Below are 21,566 nucleotides of genomic sequence, written 5' to 3'. Positions count from 1 at the left end.
TTCCACATTTGGGCTATTATTCCCTTTGCTTCGGCAAAAAAACGGATGTTTTAGGGTGGAAAATGAGGACTCAAATTTTAGGCAAAAAATACACTTTTTCAGTCGTAATTTTGACAAATCAAGGCCGACAGCTTAGCGCCCGACTGTTTAGACTAGCTAACAAACCTAAACTAACGATCCCCATCACTTTTTGGAAAATTAGATTTTTCACTAATTATCGCATTTTTTATAAGGGGTTACATCAGGATTTCTTGCAAAAAATTCCCAAAAATTAAAATGTCCAGAATTGAACGCAAATCGATTGAGAATTAAGCTACTAGCTCAACAAGGAATGACATTCCATATTTGGGCTATTATTTCCTTTGCTTCGGAAAAAAAACGGATGTTTTAGGGTGGAAAATGAGGACTCAAATTTTAGGCAAAAAATACACTTTTTCAGTCGTAATTTTGACAAATCAAGGCCGAAAGCTTAGCGCGCGACTGTTTTGACTAGCTAACAAACCTAAACTAACGATCCCCATCACTTTTTGGAAAATTAGATTTTTCACTAATTATCGCATTTTTTATAAGGGGTTACATCATGATTTCTTGCAAAAAATTACCAAAAATTAAAATGTCCAGAATTGAACGCAAATCGATTGAGAATTAAGCTACGAGCTCAACAAGGTATAACATTCCACATTTGGGCTATTATTCCCTTTGCTTCGGCAAAAAAACGGATGTTTTAGGGTGGAAAATGAGGACTCAAATTTTAGGCAAAAAATACACTTTTTCAGTCGTAATTTTGACAAATCAAGGCCGAAAGCTTAGCGCGCGACTGTTTTGACTAGCTAACAAACCTAAACTAACGATCCCCATCACTTTTTGGAAAATTAGATTTTTCACTAATTATCGCATTTTTTATAAGGGGTTACATCATGATTTCTTGCAAAAAATTACCAAAAATTAAAATGTCCAGAATTGAACGCAAATCGATTGAGAATTAAGCTACGAGCTCAACAAGGTATAACATTCCACATTTGGGCTATTATTCCCTTTGCTTCGGCAAAAAAACGGATGTTTTAGGGTGGAAAATGAGGACTCAAATTTTAGGCAAAAAATACACTTTTTCAGTCGTAATTTTGACAAATCAAGGCCGACAGCTTAGCGCCCGACTGTTTAGACTAGCTAACAAACCTAAACTAACGATCCCCATCACTTTTTGGAAAATTAGATTTTTCACTAATTATCGCATTTTTTATAAGGGGTTACATCATGATTTCTTGCAAAAAATTACCAAAAATTAAAATGTCCAGAATTGAACGCAAATCGATTGAGAATTAAGCTACGAGCTCAACAAGGAATGACATTCCATATTTGGGCTATTATTCCCTTTGCTTCGGCAAAAAAACGGATGTTCTAGGGTGGAAAATGAGGACTCAAATTTTAGGCAAAAAATACACCTTTTCAGTCGTAATTTTGACAAATCAAGGCCGAAAGCTTAGCGCCCGACTGTTTTGACTAGCTAACAAACCTAAACTAACGATCCCCATCACTTTTTGGAAAATTAGATTTTTCACTAATTATCGCATTTTTTATAAGGGGTTACATCAGGATTTCTTGCAAAAAATTCCCAAAAATTAAAATGTCCAGAATTGAACGCAAATCGATTGAGAATTAAGCTACTAGCTCAACAAGGAATGACATTCCATATTTGGGCTATTATTTCCTTTGCTTCGGAAAAAAAACGGATGTTTTAGGGTGGAAAATGAGGACTCAAATTTTAGGCAAAAAATACACTTTTTCAGTCGTAATTTTGACAAATCAAGGCCGAAAGCTTAGCGCCCGACTGTTTTGACTAGCTAACAAACCTAAACTAACGATCCCCATCACTTTTTGGAAAATTAGATTTTTCACTAATTATCGCATTTTTTATAAGGGGTTACATCATGATTTCTTGCAAAAAATTACCAAAAATTAAAATGTCCAGAATTGAACGCAAATCGATTGAGAATTAAGCTACGAGCTCAACAAGGTATAACATTCCACATTTGGGCTATTATTCCCTTTGCTTCGGCAAAAAAACGGATGTTTTAGGGTGGAAAATGAGGACTCAAATTTTAGGCAAAAAATACACTTTTTCAGTCGTAATTTTGACAAATCAAGGCCGACAGCTTAGCGCCCGACTGTTTAGACTAGCTAACAAACCTAAACTAACGATCCCCATCACTTTTTGGAAAATTAGATTTTTCACTAATTATCGCATTTTTTATAAGGGGTTACATCATGATTTCTTGCAAAAAATTACCAAAAATTAAAATGTCCAGAATTGAACGCAAATCGATTGAGAACTAAGCTACGAGCTCAACAAGGAATGACATTCCATATTTGGGCTATTATTCCCTTTGCTTCGGCAAAAAAACGGATGTTCTAGGGTGGAAAATGAGGACTCAAATTTTAGGCAAAAAATACACTTTTTTAGTCGTAATTTTGACAAATCAAGGCCGAAAGCTTAGCGCCCGACTGTTTTGACTAGCTAACAAACCTAAACTAACGATCCCCATCACTTTTTGGAAAATTAGATTTTTCACTAATTATCGCATTTTTTATAAGGGGTTACATCAGGATTTCTTGCAAAAAATTCCCAAAAATTAAAATGTCCAGAATTGAATGCAAATCGATTGAGAACTAAGCTACGAGCTCAACAAGGAATGACATTCCATATTTGGGCTATTATTCCCTTTGCTTCGGCAAAAAAACGGATGTTCTAGGGTGGAAAATGAGGACTCAAATTTTAGGCAAAAAATACACTTTTTCAGTCGTAATTTTGACAAATCAAGGCCGAAAGCTTAGCGCCCGACTGCTTTGACTAGCTAACAAACCTAAACTAACGATCCCCATCACTTTTTGGAAAATTAGATTTTTCACTAATTATCGCATTTTTTATAAGGGGTTACATCATGATTTCTTGCAAAAAATTACCAAAAATTAAAATGTCCAGAATTGAACGCAAATCGATTGAGAATTAAGCTACGAGCTCAACAAGGTATAACATTCCACATTTGGGCTATTATTCCCTTTGCTTCGGCAAAAAAACGGATGTTTTAGGGTGGAAAATGAGGACTCAAATTTTAGGCAAAAAATACACTTTTTCAGTCGTAATTTTGACAAATCAAGGCCGACAGCTTAGCGCCCGACTGTTTAGACTAGCTAACAAACCTAAACTAACGATCGCCATCACTTTTTGGAAAATTATATTTTTCACTAATTATCGCATTTTTTATAAGGGGTTACATCATGATTTCTTGCAAAAAATTACCAAAAATTAAAATGTCCAGAATTGAACGCAAATCGATTGAGAATTAAGCTACGAGCTCAACAAGGTATAACATTCCACATTTGGGCTATTATTCCCTTTGCTTCGGCAAAAAAAACGGATGTTTTAGGGTGGAAAATGAGGACTCAAATTTTAGGCAAAAAATACACTTTTTCAGTCGTAATTTTGACAAATCAAGGCCGACAGCTTAGCGCCCGACTGTTTAGACTAGCTAACAAACCTAAACTAACGATCCCCATCACTTTTTGGAAAATTAGATTTTTCACTAATTATCGCATTTTTTATAAGGGGTTACATCATGATTTCTTGCAAAAAATTACCAAAAATTAAAATGTCCAGAATTGAACGCAAATCGATTGAGAATTAAGCTACGAGCTCAACAAGGAATGACATTCCATATTTGGGCTATTATTCCCTTTGCTTCGGAAAAAAAACGGATGTTCTAGGGTGGAAAATGAGGACTCAAATTTTAGGCAAAAAATACACTTTTTCAGTCGTAATTTTGACAAATCAAGGCCGAAAGCTTAGCGCCCGACTGTTTTGACTAGCTAACAAACCTAAACTAACGATCCCCATCACTTTTTGGAAAATTAGATTTTTCACTAATTATCGCATTTTTTATAAGGGGTTACATCAGGATTTCTTGCAAAAAATTACCAAAAATTAAAATGTCCAGAATTGAACGCAAATCGATTGAGAATTAAGCTACTAGCTCAACAAGGAATGACATTCCATATTTGGGCTATTATTTCCTTTGCTTCGGAAAAAAAACGGATGTTTTAGGGTGGAAAATGAGGACTCAAATTTTAGGCAAAAAATACACTTTTTCAGTCGTAATTTTGACAAATCAAGGCCGAAAGCTTAGCGCCCGACTGTTTTGACTAGCTAACAAACCTAAACTAACGATCCCCATCACTTTTTGGAAAATTAGATTTTTCACTAATTATCGCATTTTTTATAAGGGGTTACATCATGATTTCTTGCAAAAAATTACCAAAAATTAAAATGTCCAGAATTGAACGCAAATCGATTGAGAATTAAGCTACGAGCTCAACAAGGAATGACATTCCATATTTGGGCTATTATTCCCTTTGCTTCGGAAAAAAAACGGATGTTCTAGGGTGGAAAATGAGGACTCAAATTTTAGGCAAAAAATACACTTTTTCAGTCGTAATTTTGACAAATCAAGGCCGACAGCTTAGCGCCCGACTGTTTAGACTAGCTAACAAACCTAAACTAACGATCGCCATCACTTTTTGGAAAATTAGATTTTTCACTAATTATAGCATTTTTTATAAGGGGTTACATCATGATTTCTTGCAAAAAATTACCAAAAATTAAAATGTCCAGAATTGAACGCAAATCGATTGAGAATTAAGCTACGAGCTCAACAAGGTATAACATTCCACATTTGGGCTATTATTCCCTTTGCTTCGGCAAAAAAACGGATGTTTTAGGGTGGAAAATGAGGACTCAAATTTTAGGCAAAAAATACACTTTTTCAGTCGTAATTTTGACAAATCAAGGCCGACAGCTTAGCGCCCGACTGTTTAGACTAGCTAACAAACCTAAACTAACGATCCCCATCACTTTTTGGAAAATTAGATTTTTCACTAATTATCGCATTTTTTATAAGGGGTTACATCATGATTTCTTGCAAAAAATTACCAAAAATTAAAATGTCCAGAATTGAACGCAAATCGATTGAGAATTAAGCTACGAGCTCAACAAGGAATGACATTCCATATTTGGGCTATTATTCCCTTTGCTTCGGAAAAAAAACGGATGTTCTAGGGTGGAAAATGAGGACTCAAATTTTAGGCAAAAAATACACTTTTTCAGTCGTAATTTTGACAAATCAAGGCCGAAAGCTTAGCGCCCGACTGTTTTGACTAGCTAACAAACCTAAACTAACGATCCCCATCACTTTTTGGAAAATTAGATTTTTCACTAATTATCGCATTTTTTATAAGGGGTTACATCAGGATTTCTTGCAAAAAATTCCCAAAAATTAAAATGTCCAGAATTGAACGCAAATCGATTGAGAATTAAGCTACTAGCTCAACAAGGAATGACATTCCATATTTGGGCTATTATTTCCTTTGCTTCGGAAAAAAAACGGATGTTTTAGGGTGGAAAATGAGGACTCAAATTTTAGGCAAAAAATACACTTTTTCAGTCGTAATTTTGACAAATCAAGGCCGAAAGCTTAGCGCCCGACTGTTTTGACTAGCTAACAAACCTAAACTAACGATCCCCATCACTTTTTGGAAAATTAGATTTTTCACTAATTATCGCATTTTTTATAAGGGGTTACATCATGATTTCTTGCAAAAAATTACCAAAAATTAAAATGTCCAGAATTGAACGCAAATCGATTGAGAATTAAGCTACGAGCTCAACAAGGAATGACATTCCATATTTGGGCTATTATTCCCTTTGCTTCGGAAAAAAAACGGATGTTCTAGGGTGGAAAATGAGGACTCAAATTTTAGGCAAAAAATACACTTTTTCAGTCGTAATTTTGACAAATCAAGGCCGAAAGCTTAGCGCCCGACTGTTTTGACTAGCTAACAAACCTAAACTAACGATCCCCATCACTTTTTGGAAAATTAGATTTTTCACTAATTATCGCATTTTTTATAAGGGGTTACATCATGATTTCTTGCAAAAAATTACCAAAAATTAAAATGTCCAGAATTGAACGCAAATCGATTGAGAATTAAGCTACGAGCTCAACAAGGTATAACATTCCACATTTGGGCTATTATTCCCTTTGCTTCGGCAAAAAAACGGATGTTTTAGGGTGGAAAATGAGGACTCAAATTTTAGGCAAAAAATACACTTTTTCAGTCGTAATTTTGACAAATCAAGGCCGACAGCTTAGCGCCCGACTGTTTAGACTAGCTAACAAACCTAAACTAACGATCCCCATCACTTTTTGGAAAATTAGATTTTTCACTAATTATCGCATTTTTTATAAGGGGTTACATCATGATTTCTTGCAAAAAATTACCAAAAATTAAAATGTCCATAATTGAACGCAAATCGATTGAGAATTAAGCTACGAGCTCAACAAGGAATGACATTCCATATTTGGGCTATTATTCCCTTTGCTTCGGCAAAAAAACGGATGTTCTAGGGTGGAAAATGAGGACTCAAATTTTAGGCAAAAAATACACTTTTTCAGTCGTAATTTTGACAAATCAAGGCCGAAAGCTTAGCGCCCGACTGTTTTGACTAGCTAACAAACCTAAACTAACGATCCCCATCACTTTTTGGAAAATTAGATTTTTCACTAATTATCGCATTTTTTATAAGGGGTTACATCATGATTTCTTGCAAAAAATTACCAAAAATTAAAATGTCCAGAATTGAACGCAAATCGATTGAGAATTAAGCTACGAGCTCAACAAGGTATAACATTCCACATTTGGGCTATTATTCCCTTTGCTTCGGCAAAAAAACGGATGTTTTAGGGTGGAAAATGAGGACTCAAATTTTAGGCAAAAAATACACTTTTTCAGTCGTAATTTTGACAAATCAAGGCCGACAGCTTAGCGCCCGACTGTTTAGACTAGCTAACAAACCTAAACTAACGATCGCCATCACTTTTTGGAAAATTAGATTTTTCACTAATTATCGCATTTTTTATAAGGGGTTACATCATGATTTCTTGCAAAAAATTACCAAAAATTAAAATGTCCAGAATTGAACGCAAATCGATTGAGAATTAAGCTACGAGCTCAACAAGGTATAACATTCCACATTTGGGCTATTATTCCCTTTGCTTCGGCAAAAAAACGGATGTTTTAGGGTGGAAAATGAGGACTCAAATTTTAGGCAAAAAATACACTTTTTCAGTCGTAATTTTGACAAATCAAGGCCGACAGCTTAGCGCCCGACTGTTTAGACTAGCTAACAAACCTAAACTAACGATCCCCATCACTTTTTGGAAAATTAGATTTTTCACTAATTATCGCATTTTTTATAAGGGGTTACATCATGATTTCTTGCAAAAAATTACCAAAAATTAATGTTTGGTCTCAATGTTGCTCAACATGACCAACGACCAACAAATCAAGCAGTACTACAGGTTGGTAACAGTACCAGGCGTCCAGTTGCACCCACGGCAGATAATAAGTGCTGATCAGCATATTCTACATAGTCAATGTCTGACTCGATGTCTCACTGACCCGCCAAGCGGTCAGCACATTCTGCAGTGTCAGCCGATCCAACTACGCTAACCGCTCCCATAGTCAAAACATACTGACCTACTCCAGAATACAACCCATTCCACTATTCTTTACATTTAACTTCCTCATCTCCAAGTAGTATATAACCATCTACCAAGCTCACAATAAATCAGTTATCAACACATCTTATAACTCCGCGGTCTTCCTTTCTGCCCTCCGGGAAGAGGACTCGTATACAATTATATTGATCCACAAGCCACGCTTGGGATCAATCAATTAAAATGTCCAGAATTGAACGCAAATCGATTGAGAATTAAGCTACGAGCTCAACAAGGTATAACATTCCACATTTGGGCTATTATTCCCTTTGCTTCGGCAAAAAAACGGATGTTTTAGGGTGGAAAATGAGGACTCAAATTTTAGGCAAAAAATACACTTTTTCAGTCGTAATTTTGACAAATCAAGGCCGACAGCTTAGCGCCCGACTGTTTAGACTAGCTAACAAACCTAAACTAACGATCCCCATCACTTTTTGGAAAATTAGATTTTTCACTAATTATCGCATTTTTTATAAGGGGTTACATCATGATTTCTTGCAAAAAATTACCAAAAATTAAAATGTCCAGAATTGAACGCAAATCGATTGAGAATTAAGCTACGAGCTCAACAAGGAATGACATTCCATATTTGGGCTATTATTCCCTTTGCTTCGGAAAAAAAACGGATGTTCTAGGGTGGAAAATGAGGACTCAAATTTTAGGCAAAAAATACACTTTTTCAGTCGTAATTTTGACAAATCAAGGCCGAAAGCTTAGCGCCCGACTGTTTTGACTAGCTAACAAACCTAAACTAACGATCCCCATCACTTTTTGGAAAATTAGATTTTTCACTAATTATCGCATTTTTTATAAGGGGTTACATCATGATTTCTTGCAAAAAATTACCAAAAATTAAAATGTCCAGAATTGAACGCAAATCGATTGAGAATTAAGCTACGAGCTCAACAAGGTATAACATTCCACATTTGGGCTATTATTCCCTTTGCTTCGGCAAAAAAACGGATGTTTTAGGGTGGAAAATGAGGGACTCAAATTTTAGGCAAAAAATACACTTTTTCAGTCGTAATTTTGACAAATCAAGGCCGACAGCTTAGCGCCCGACTGTTTAGACTAGCTAACAAACCTAAACTAACGATCCCCATCACTTTTTGGAAAATTAGATTTTTCACTAATTATCGCATTTTTTATAAGGGGTTACATCAGGATTTCTTGCAAAAAATTACCAAAAATTAAAATGTCCAGAATTGAACGCAAATCGATTGAGAGTTAAGCTACTAGCTCAACAAGGAATGACATTCCATATTTGGGCTATTATTTCCTTTGCTTCGGAAAAAAAAACGGATGTTTTAGGGTGGAAAATGAGGACTCAAATTTTAGGCAAAAAATACACTTTTTCAGTCGTAATTTTGACAAATCAAGGCCGAAAGCTTAGCGCGCGACTGTTTTGACTAGCTAACAAACCTAAACTAACGATCCCCATCACTTTTTGGAAAATTAGATTTTTCACTAATTATCGCATTTTTTATAAGGGGTTACATCATGATTTCTTGCAAAAAATTACCAAAAATTAAAATGTCCAGAATTGAACGCAAATCGATTGAGAATTAAGCTACGAGCTCAACAAGGTATAACATTCCACATTTGGGCTATTATTCCCTTTGCTTCGGCAAAAAAACGGATGTTTTAGGGTGGAAAATGAGGACTCAAATTTTAGGCAAAAAATACACTTTTTCAGTCGTAATTTTGACAAATCAAGGCCGACAGCTTAGCGCCCGACTGTTTAGACTAGCTAACAAACCTAAACTAACGATCCCCATCACTTTTTGGAAAATTAGATTTTTCACTAATTATCGCATTTTTTATAAGGGGTTACATCATGATTTCTTGCAAAAAATTACCAAAAATTAAAATGTCCAGAATTGAACGCAAATCGATTGAGAATTAAGCTACGAGCTCAACAAGGAATGACATTCCATATTTGGGCTATTATTCCCTTTGCTTCGGAAAAAAAACGGATGTTCTAGGGTGGAAAATGAGGACTCAAATTTTAGGCAAAAAATACACTTTTTCAGTCGTAATTTTGACAAATCAAGGCCGAAAGCTTAGCGCCCGACTGTTTTGACTAGCTAACAAACCTAAACTAACGATCCCCATCACTTTTTGGAAAATTAGATTTTTCACTAATTATCGCATTTTTTATAAGGGGTTACATCAGGATTTCTTGCAAAAAATTCCCAAAAATTAAAATGTCCAGAATTGAACGCAAATCGATTGAGAATTAAGCTACTAGCTCAACAAGGAATGACATTCCATATTTGGGCTATTATTTCCTTTGCTTCGGAAAAAAAACGGATGTTTTAGGGTGGAAAATGAGGACTCAAATTTTAGGCAAAAAATACACTTTTTCAGTCGTAATTTTGACAAATCAAGGCCGAAAGCTTAGCGCCCGACTGTTTTGACTAGCTAACAAACCTAAACTAACGATCCCCATCACTTTTTGGAAAATTCGATTTTTCACTAATTATCGCATTTTTTATAAGGGGTTACATCAGGATTTCTTGCAAAAAATTCCCAAAAATTAAAATGTCCAGAATTGAACGCAAATCGATTGAGAATTAAGCTACTAGCTCAACAAGGAATGACATTCCATATTTGGGCTATTATTTCCTTTGCTTCGGAAAAAAAACGGATGTTTTAGGGTGGAAAATGAGGACTCAAATTTTAGGCAAAAAATACACTTTTTCAGTCGTAATTTTGACAAATCAAGGCCGAAAGCTTAGCGCCCGACTGTTTTGACTAGCTAACAAACCTAAACTAACGATCCCCATCACTTTTTGGAAAATTAGATTTTTCACTAATTATCGCATTTTTTATAAGGGGTTACATCATGATTTCTTGCAAAAAATTACCAAAAATTAAAATGTCCAGAATTGAACGCAAATCGATTGAGAATTAAGCTACGAGCTCAACAAGGAATGACATTCCATATTTGGGCTATTATTCCCTTTGCTTCGGAAAAAAAAACGGATGTTCTAGGGTGGAAAATGAGGACTCAAATTTTAGGCAAAAAATACACTTTTTCAGTCGTAATTTTGACAAATCAAGGCCGAAAGCTTAGCGCCCGACTGTTTTGACTAGCTAACAAACCTAAACTAACGATCCCCATCACTTTTTGGAAAATTAGATTTTTCACTAATTATCGCATTTTTTATAAGGGGTTACATCATGATTTCTTGCAAAAAATTACCAAAAATTAAAATGTCCAGAATTGAACGCAAATCGATTGAGAATTAAGCTACGAGCTCAACAAGGTATAACATTCCACATTTGGGCTATTATTCCCTTTGCTTCGGCAAAAAAACGGATGTTTTAGGGTGGAAAATGAGGACTCAAATTTTAGGCAAAAAATACACTTTTTCAGTCGTAATTTTGACAAATCAAGGCCGACAGCTTAGCGCCCGACTGTTTAGACTAGCTAACAAACCTAAACTAACGATCCCCATCACTTTTTGGAAAATTAGATTTTTCACTAATTATCGCATTTTTTATAAGGGGTTACATCAGGATTTCTTGCAAAAAATTACCAAAAATTAAAATGTCCAGAATTGAACGCAAATCGATTGAGAGTTAAGCTACTAGCTCAACAAGGAATGACATTCCATATTTGGGCTATTATTTCCTTTGCTTCGGAAAAAAAACGGATGTTTTAGGGTGGAAAATGAGGACTCCAATTTTAGGCAAAAAATACACTTTTTCAGTCGTAATTTTGACAAATCAAGGCCGAAAGCTTAGCGCGCGACTGTTTTGACTAGCTAACAAACCTAAACTAACGATCCCCATCACTTTTTGGAAAATTAGATTTTTCACTAATTATCGCATTTTTTATAAGGGGTTACATCATGATTTCTTGCAAAAAATTACCAAAAATTAAAATGTCCAGAATTGAACGCAAATCGATTGAGAATTAAGCTACGAGCTCAACAAGGAATGACATTCCATATTTGGGCTATTATTCCCTTTGCTTCGGAAAAAAAACGGATGTTCTAGGGTGGAAAATGAGGACTCAAATTTTAGGCAAAAAATACACTTTTTCAGTCGTAATTTTGACAAATCAAGGCCGAAAGCTTAGCGCCCGACTGTTTTGACTAGCTAACAAACCTAAACTAACGATCCCCATCACTTTTTGGAAAATTAGATTTTTCACTAATTATCGCATTTTTTATAAGGGGTTACATCAGGATTTCTTGCAAAAAATTCCCAAAAATTAAAATGTCCAGAATTGAACGCAAATCGATTGAGAATTAAGCTACTAGCTCAACAAGGAATGACATTCCATATTTGGGCTATTATTTCCTTTGCTTCGGAAAAAAAACGGATGTTTTAGGGTGGAAAATGAGGACTCAAATTTTAGGCAAAAAATACACTTTTTCAGTCGTAATTTTGACAAATCAAGGCCGAAAGCTTAGCGCCCGACTGTTTTGACTAGCTAACAAACCTAAACTAACGATCCCCATCACTTTTTGGAAAATTAGATTTTTCACTAATTATCGCATTTTTTATAAGGGGTTACATCATGATTTCTTGCAAAAAATTACCAAAAATTAAAATGTCCAGAATTGAACGCAAATCGATTGAGAATTAAGCTACGAGCTCAACAAGGTATAACATTCCACATTTGGGCTATTATTCCCTTTGCTTCGGCAAAAAAACGGATGTTTTAGGGTGGAAAATGAGGACTCAAATTTTAGGCAAAAAATACACTTTTTCAGTCGTAATTTTGACAAATCAAGGCCGACAGCTTAGCGCCCGACTGTTTAGACTAGCTAACAAACCTAAACTAACGATCCCCATCACTTTTTGGAAAATTAGATTTTTCACTAATTATCGCATTTTTTATAAGGGGTTACATCATGATTTCTTGCAAAAAATTACCAAAAATTAAAATGTCCAGAATTGAACGCAAATCGATTGAGAATTAAGCTACGAGCTCAACAAGGAATGACATTCCATATTTGGGCTATTATTCCCTTTGCTTCGGAAAAAAAACGGATGTTCTAGGGTGGAAAATGAGGACTCAAATTTTAGGCAAAAAATACACTTTTTCAGTCGTAATTTTGACAAATCAAGGCCGAAAGCTTAGCGCCCGACTGTTTTGACTAGCTAACAAACCTAAACTAACGATCCCCATCACTTTTTGGAAAATTAGATTTTTCACTAATTATCGCATTTTTTATAAGGGGTTACATCAGGATTTCTTGCAAAAAATTACCAAAAATTAAAATGTCCAGAATTGAACGCAAATCGATTGAGAATTAAGCTACGAGCTCAACAAGGTATAACATTCCACATTTGGGCTATTATTCCCTTTGCTTCGGCAAAAAAACGGATGTTTTAGGGTGGAAAATGAGGACTCAAATTTTAGGCAAAAAATACACTTTTTCAGTCGTAATTTTGACAAATCAAGGCCGACAGCTTAGCGCCCGACTGTTTAGACTAGCTAACAAACCTAAACTAACGATCCCCATCACTTTTTGGAAAATTGAATTTTTCACTAATTATCGCATTTTTTATAAGGGGTTACATCATGATTTCTTGCAAAAAATTACCAAAAATTAAAATGTCCAGAATTGAACGCAAATCGATTGAGAATTAAGCTACGAGCTCAACAAGGTATAACATTCCACATTTGGGCTATTATTCCCTTTGCTTCGGCAAAAAAACGGATGTTTTAGGGTGGAAAATGAGGACTCAAATTTTAGGCAAAAAATACACTTTTTCAGTCGTAATTTTGACAAATCAAGGCCGACAGCTTAGCGCCCGACTGTTTAGACTAGCTAACAAACCTAAACTAACGATCCCCATCACTTTTTGGAAAATTAGATTTTTCACTAATTATCGCATTTTTTATAAGGGGTTACATCATGATTTCTTGCAAAAAAATTACCAAAAATTAAAATGTCCAGAATTGAACGCAAATCGATTGAGAATTAAGCTACGAGCTCAACAAGGAATGACATTCCATATTTGGGCTATTATTCCCTTTGCTTCGGCAAAAAAACGGATGTTCTAGGGTGGAAAATGAGGACTCAAATTTTAGGCAAAAAATACACTTTTTCAGTCGTAATTTTGACAAATCAAGGCCGAAAGCTTAGCGCCCGACTGTTTTGACTAGCTAACAAACCTAAACTAACGATCCCCATCACTTTTTGGAAAATTAGATTTTTCACTAATTATCGCATTTTTTATAAGGGGTTACATCAGGATTTCTTGCAAAAAATTCCCAAAAATTAAAATGTCCAGAATTGAACGCAAATCGATTGAGAATTAAGCTACTAGCTCAACAAGGAATGACATTCCATATTTGGGCTATTATTTCCTTTGCTTCGGAAAAAAAACGGATGTTTTAGGGTGGAAAATGAGGACTCAAATTTTAGGCAAAAAATACACTTTTTCAGTCGTAATTTTGACAAATCAAGGCCGACAGCTTAGCGCCCGACTGTTTAGAGTAGCTAACAAACCTAAACTAACGATCCCCATCACTTTTTGGAAAATTAGATTTTTCACTAATTATCGCATTTTTTATAAGGGGTTACATCATGATTTCTTGCAAAAAATTACCAAAAATTAAAATGTCCAGAATTGAACGCAAATCGATTGAGAATTAAGCTACGAGCTCAACAAGGAATGACATTCCATATTTGGGCTATTATTCCCTTTGCTTCGGAAAAAAAACGGATGTTCTAGGGTGGAAAATGAGGACTCAAATTTTAGGCAAAAAATACACTTTTTCAGTCGTAATTTTGACAAATCAAGGCCGAAAGCTTAGCGCCCGACTGTTTTGACTAGCTAACAAACCTAAACTAACGATCCCCATCACTTTTTGGAAAATTAGATTTTTCACTAATTATCGCATTTTTTATAAGGGGTTACATCAGGATTTCTTGCAAAAAATTACCAAAAATTAAAATGTCCAGAATTGAACGCAAATCGATTGAGAATTAAGCTACGAGCTCAACAAGGTATAACATTCCACATTTGGGCTATTATTCCCTTTGCTTCGGCAAAAAAACGGATGTTTTAGGGTGGAAAATGAGGACTCAAATTTTAGGCAAAAAATACACTTTTTCAGTCGTAATTTTGACAAATCAAGGCCGACAGCTTAGCGCCCGACTGTTTAGACTAGCTAACAAACCTAAACTAACGATCCCCATCACTTTTTGGAAAATTGAATTTTTCACTAATTATCGCATTTTTTATAAGGGGTTACATCATGATTTCTTGCAAAAAATTACCAAAAATTAAAATGTCCAGAATTGAACGCAAATCGATTGAGAATTAAGCTACGAGCTCAACAAGGTATAACATTCCACATTTGGGCTATTATTCCCTTTGCTTCGGCAAAAAAACGGATGTTTTAGGGTGGAAAATGAGGACTCAAATTTTAGGCAAAAAATACACTTTTTCAGTCGTAATTTTGACAAATCAAGGCCGACAGCTTAGCGCCCGACTGTTTAGACTAGCTAACAAACCTAAACTAACGATCCCCATCACTTTTTGGAAAATTAGATTTTTCACTAATTATCGCATTTTTTATAAGGGGTTACATCATGATTTCTTGCAAAAAAATTACCAAAAATTAAAATGTCCAGAATTGAACGCAAATCGATTGAGAATTAAGCTACGAGCTCAACAAGGAATGACATTCCATATTTGGGCTATTATTCCCTTTGCTTCGGCAAAAAAACGGATGTTCTAGGGTGGAAAATGAGGACTCAAATTTTAGGCAAAAAATACACTTTTTCAGTCGTAATTTTGACAAATCAAGGCCGAAAGCTTAGCGCCCGACTGTTTTGACTAGCTAACAAACCTAAACTAACGATCCCCATCACTTTTTGGAAAATTAGATTTTTCACTAATTATCGCATTTTTTATAAGGGGTTACATCAGGATTTCTTGCAAAAAATTCCCAAAAATTAAAATGTCCAGAATTGAACGCAAATCGATTGAGAATTAAGCTACTAGCTCAACAAGGAATGACATTCCATATTTGGGCTATTATTTCCTTTGCTTCGGAAAAAAAACGGATGTTTTAGGGTGGAAAATGAGGACTCAAATTTTAGGCAAAAAATACACTTTTTCAGTCGTAATTTTGACAAATCAAGGCCGACAGCTTAGCGCCCGACTGTTTAGACTAGCTAACAAACCTAAACTAACGATCCCCATCACTTTTTGGAAAATTAGATTTTTCACTAATTATCGCATTTTTTATAAGGGGTTACATCATGATTTCTTGCAAAAAATTACCAAAAATTAAAATGTCCAGAATTGAACGCAAATCGATTGAGAATTAAGCTACGAGCTCAACAAGGAATGACATTCCATATTTGGGCTATTATTCCCTTTGCTTCGGAAAAAAAACGGATGTTCTAGGGTGGAAAATGAGGACTCAAATTTTAGGCAAAAAATACACTTTTTCAGTCGTAATTTTGACAAATCAAGGCCGAAAGCTTAGCGCCCGACTGTTTTGACTAGCTAACAAACCTAAACTAACGATCCCCATCACTTTTTGGAAAATTAGATTTTTCACTAATTATCGCATTTTTTATAAGGGGTTACATCAGGATTTCTTGCAAAAAATTACCAAAAATTAAAATGTCCAGAATTGAACGCAAATCGATTGAGAATTAAGCTACGAGCTCAACAAGGTATAACATTCCACATTTGGGCTATTATTCCCTTTGCTTCGGCAAAAAAACGGATGTTTTAGGGTGGAAAATGAGGACTCAAATTTTAGGCAAAAAATACACTTTTTCAGTCGTAATTTTGACAAATCAAGGCCGACAGCTTAGCGCCCGACTGTTTAGACTAGCTAACAAACCTAAACTAACGATCCCCATCACTTTTTGGAAAATTGAATTTTTCACTAATTATCGCATTTTTTATAAGGGGTTACATCATGATTTCTTGCAAAAAATTACCAAAAATTAAAATGTCCAGAATTGAACGCAAATCGATTGAGAATTAAGCTACGAGCTCAACAAGGTATAACATTCCACATTTGGGCTATTATTCCCTTTGCTTCGGCAAAAAAACGGATGTTTTAGGGTGGAAAATGAGGACTCAAATTTTAGGCAAAAAATACACTTTTTCAGTCGTAATTTTGACAAATCAAGGCCGACAGCTTAGCGCGCGACTGTTTTGACTAGCTAACAAACCTAAACTAACGATCCCCATCACTTTTTGGAAAATTAGATTTTTCACTAATTATCGCATTTTTTATAAGGGGTTACATCATGATTTCTTGCAAAAAATTACCAAAAATTAAAATGTCCAGAATTGAACGCAAATCGATTGAGAATTAAGCTACTAGCTCAACAAGGAATGACATTCCATATTTGGGCTATTATTTCCTTTGCTTCGGAAAAAAAACGGATGTTTTAGGGTGGAAAATGAGGACTCAAATTTTAGGCAAAAAATACACTTTTTCAGTCGTAATTTTGACAAATCAAGGCCGACAGCTTAGCGCCCGACTGTTTAGACTAGCTAACAAACCTAAACTAACGATCCCCATCACTTTTTGGAAAATTAGATTTTTCACTAATTATCGCATTTTTTATAAGGGGTTACATCATGATTTCTTGCAAAAAATTACCAAAAATTAAAATGTCCAGAATTGAACGCAAATCGATTGAGAATTAAGCTACGAGCTCAACAAGGAATGACATTCCATATTTGGGCTATTATTCCCTTTGCTTCGGCAAAAAAAACGGATGTTCTAGGGTGGAAAATGAGGACTCAAATTTTAGGCAAAAAATACACTTTTTCAGTCGTAATTTTGACAAATCAAGGCCGAAAGCTTAGCGCGCGACTGTTTTGACTAGCTAACAAACCTAAACTAACGATCCCCATCACTTTTTGGAAAATTAGATTTTTCACTAATTATCGCATTTTTTATAAGGGGTTACATCATGATTTCTTGCAAAAAATTACCAAAAATTAAAATGTCCAGAATTGAACGCAAATCGATTGAGAATTAAGCTACTAGCTCAACAAGGAATGACATTCCATATTTGGGCTATTATTTCCTTTGCTTCGGAAAAAAAAACGGATGTTTTAGGGTGGAAAATGAGGACTCAAATTTTAGGCAAAAAATACACTTTTTCAGTCGTAATTTTGACAAATCAAGGCCGAAAGCTTAGCGCGCGACTGTTTTGACTAGCTAACAAACCTAAACTAACGATCCCCATCACTTTTTGGAAAATTAGATTTTTCACTAATTATCGCATTTTTTATAAGGGGTTACATCATGATTTCTTGCAAAAAATTACCAAAAATTAAAATGTCCAGAATTGAACGCAAATCGATTGAGAATTAAGCTACAAGCTCAACAAGGAATGACATTCCATATTTGGGCTATTATTCCCTTTGCTTCGGCAAAAAAACGGATGTTCTAGGGTGGAAAATGAGGACTCAAATTTTAGGCAAAAAATACACTTTTTCAGTCGTAATTTTGACAAATCAAGGCCGAAAGCTTAGCGCCCGACTGTTTTGACTAGCTAACAAACCTAAACTAACGATCCCCATCACTTTTTGGAAAATTAGATTTTTCACTAATTATCGCATTTTTTATAAGGGGTTACATCAGGATTTCTTGCAAAAAATTCCCAAAAATTAAAATGTCCAGAATTGAACGCAAATCGATTGAGAATTAAGCTACTAGCTCAACAAGGAATGACATTCCATATTTGGGCTATTATTTCCTTTGCTTCGGAAAAAAAACGGATGTTTTAGGGTGGAAAATGAGGACTCAAATTTTAGGCAAAAAATACACTTTTTCAGTCGTAATTTTGACAAATCAAGGCCGAAAGCTTAGCGCCCGACTGTTTTGACTAGCTAACAAACCTAAACTAACGATCCCCATCACTTTTTGGAAAATTAGATTTTTCACTAATTATCGCATTTTTTATAAGGGGTTACATCAGGATTTCTTGCAAAAAATTACCAAAAATTAAAATGTCCAGAATTGAACGCAAATCGATTGAGAATTAAGCTACTAGCTCAACAAGGAATGACATTCCATATTTGGGCTATTATTTCCTTTGCTTCGGCAAAAAAACGGATGTTTTAGGGTGGAAAATGAGGACTCAAATTTTAGGCAAAAAATACACTTTTTCAGTCGTAATTTTGACAAATCAAGGCCGAAAGCTTAGCGCCCGACTGTTTTGACTAGCTAACAAACCTAAACTAACGATCCCCATCACTTTTTGGAAAATTAGATTTTTCACTAATTATCGCATTTTTTATAAGGGGTTACATCAGGATTTCTTGCAAAAAATTCCCAAAAAATTAAAATGTCCAGAATTGAACGCAAATCGATTGAGAATTAAGCTACGAGCTCAACAAGGTATAACATTCCACATTTGGGCTATTATTCCCTTTGCTTCGGCAAAAAAACGGATGTTTTAGGGTGGAAAATGAGGGACTCAAATTTTAGGTGTTGCTAACGTGTTGTTCTTCCTTAGAACTACATAAGTAGCAAGAAGTTATTGTCCCACGTTGAAATTGGTAGGGATTTATTTTTTTATACAAAACTGCATTTTTCCTATTGGTTTTACCTAAATGGGAACGGTCGTTCTCCCGGAATTCATGAAGAACGAAACTGTTCGTCTAATATAATTTAATGTATAACAACGAAAGACTGCTTTGTTTTTTAATGTTTTATTAAATTATGCAGAAAGTAATGGAGGTCCCATGACGAAACTTTTAGGAGCCAACAAGAATTATGTATAGAACATTATACTATTTTTTTATAAAGATTAAAAATGCCGATTTGCAGAAAACCGCGAATGAAAATTTTTTTTAAAAGTTTGGACCGTATTTTGCATTGGAACCATTATGGTTGTTATTTTCATCTGAAAGCTTGGCAAAAATAATAATTTTTGAGTATTTTTATTCATTTTTTATCCAGCGTAATTTAAAATTATAAATGAATTAAACAAAAAAATAGCAACGCCATATCTTCGCTTCTGTCAAATGGATTTTTTTTGAAACTTTTTTAAAAAATCTTTTTAAATAGTGTGATAGTGTCATAAAAATTAGATATCGTTTTGAGACCATGAAGAAAATCTCGATACGTTTCACAAAGAATCACTCATTTGGGCTATTATTCCCTTTGCTTCGGCAAAAAAACGGATGTTTTAGGGTGGAAAATGAGGACTCAAATTTTAGGCAAAAAATACACTTTTTCAGTCGTAATTTTGACAAATCAAGGCCGACAGCTTAGCGCCCGACTGTTTAGACTAGCTAACAAACCTAAACTAACGATCCCCATCACTTTTTGGAAAATTAGATTTTTCACTAATTATCGCATTTTTTATAAGGGGTTACATCATGATTTCTTGCAAAAAATTACCAAAAATTAAAATATCCAGAATTGAACGCAAATCGATTGAGAATTAAGCTACGAGCTCAACAAGGAATGACATTCCATATTTGGGCTATTATTCCCTTTGCTTCGGCAAAAAAACGGATGTTCTAGGGTGGAAAATGAGGACTCAAATTTTAGGCAAAAAATACACTTTTTCAGTCGTAATTTTGACAAATCAAGGCCGAAAGCTTAGCGCGCGACTGTTTTGACTAGCTAACAAACCTAAACTAACGATCCCCATCACTTTTTGGAAAATTAGATTTTTCACTAATTATCGCATTTTTTATAAGGGGTTACATCATGATTTCTTGCAAAAAATTACCAAAAATTAAAATGCCCAGAATTGAACGCAAATCGATTGAGAATTAAGCTACGAGCTCAACAAGGTATAACGTTCCACATTTGGGCTATTATTCCCTTTGCTTCGGCAAAAAAACGGATGTTTTAGGGTGGAAAATGAGGACTCAAATTTTAGGCAAAAAATACACTTTTTCAGTCGTAATTTTGACAAATCAAGGCCGACAGCTTAGCGCCCGACTGTTTAGACTAGCTAACAAACCTAAACTAACGATCCCCATCACTTTTTGGAAAATTAGATTTTTCACTAATTATCGCATTTTTTATAAGGGGTTACATCAGGATTTCTTGCAAAAAATTCCCAAAAATTAAAATGTCCAGAATTGAACGCAAATCGATTGAGAATTAAGCTACTAGCTCAACAAGGAATGACATTCCATATTTGGGCTATTATTTCCTTTGCTTCGAAAAAAAAACGATGTTTTAGGGTGGAAAATGAGGACTCAAATTTTAGGCAAAAAATACACTTTTTCAGTCGTAATTTTGACAAATCAAGGCCGACAGCTTAGCGCCCGACTGTTTTGACTAGCTAACAAACCTAAACTAACGATCCCCATCACTTTTTGGAAAATTAGATTTTTCACTAATTATCGCATTTTTTATAAGGGGTTACGGGTTACATCAGGATTTCTTGCAAAAAATTACCAAAAATTAAAATGTCCAGAATTGAACGCAAATCGATTGAGAATTAAGCTACGAGCTCAACAAGGAATGACATTCCATATTTGGGCTATTATTCCCTTTGCTTCGGCAAAAAAACGGATGTTCTAGGGTGGAAAATGAGGACTCAAATTTTAGGCAAAAAATACACTTTTTCAGTCGTAATTTTGACAAATCAAGGCCGAAAGCTTAGCGCCCGACTGTTTTGACTAGCTAACAAACCTAAACTAACGATCCCCATCACTTTTTGGAAAATTAGATTTTTCACTAATTATCGCATTTTTTATAAGGGGTTACATCAGGATTTCTTGCAAAAAATTCCCAAAAATTAAAATGTCCAGAATTGAACGCAAATCGATTGAGAATTAAGCTACTAGCTCAACAAGGAATGACATTCCATATTTGGGCTATTATTTCCTTTGCTTCGGAAAAAAAACGGATGTTTTAGGGTGGAAAATGAGGACTCAAATTTTAGGCAAAAAATACACTTTTTCAGTCGTAATTTTGACAAATCAAGGCCGAAAGCTTAGCGCGCGACTGTTTTGACTAGC

This window comes from Drosophila takahashii, chromosome 2R (genome assembly GCF_030179915.1).
Source record: "Drosophila takahashii strain IR98-3 E-12201 chromosome 2R, DtakHiC1v2, whole genome shotgun sequence".
NCBI lineage: Eukaryota > Metazoa > Arthropoda > Insecta > Diptera > Drosophilidae > Drosophila > Drosophila takahashii.
This window is presented reverse-complemented; position numbering follows the sequence as displayed.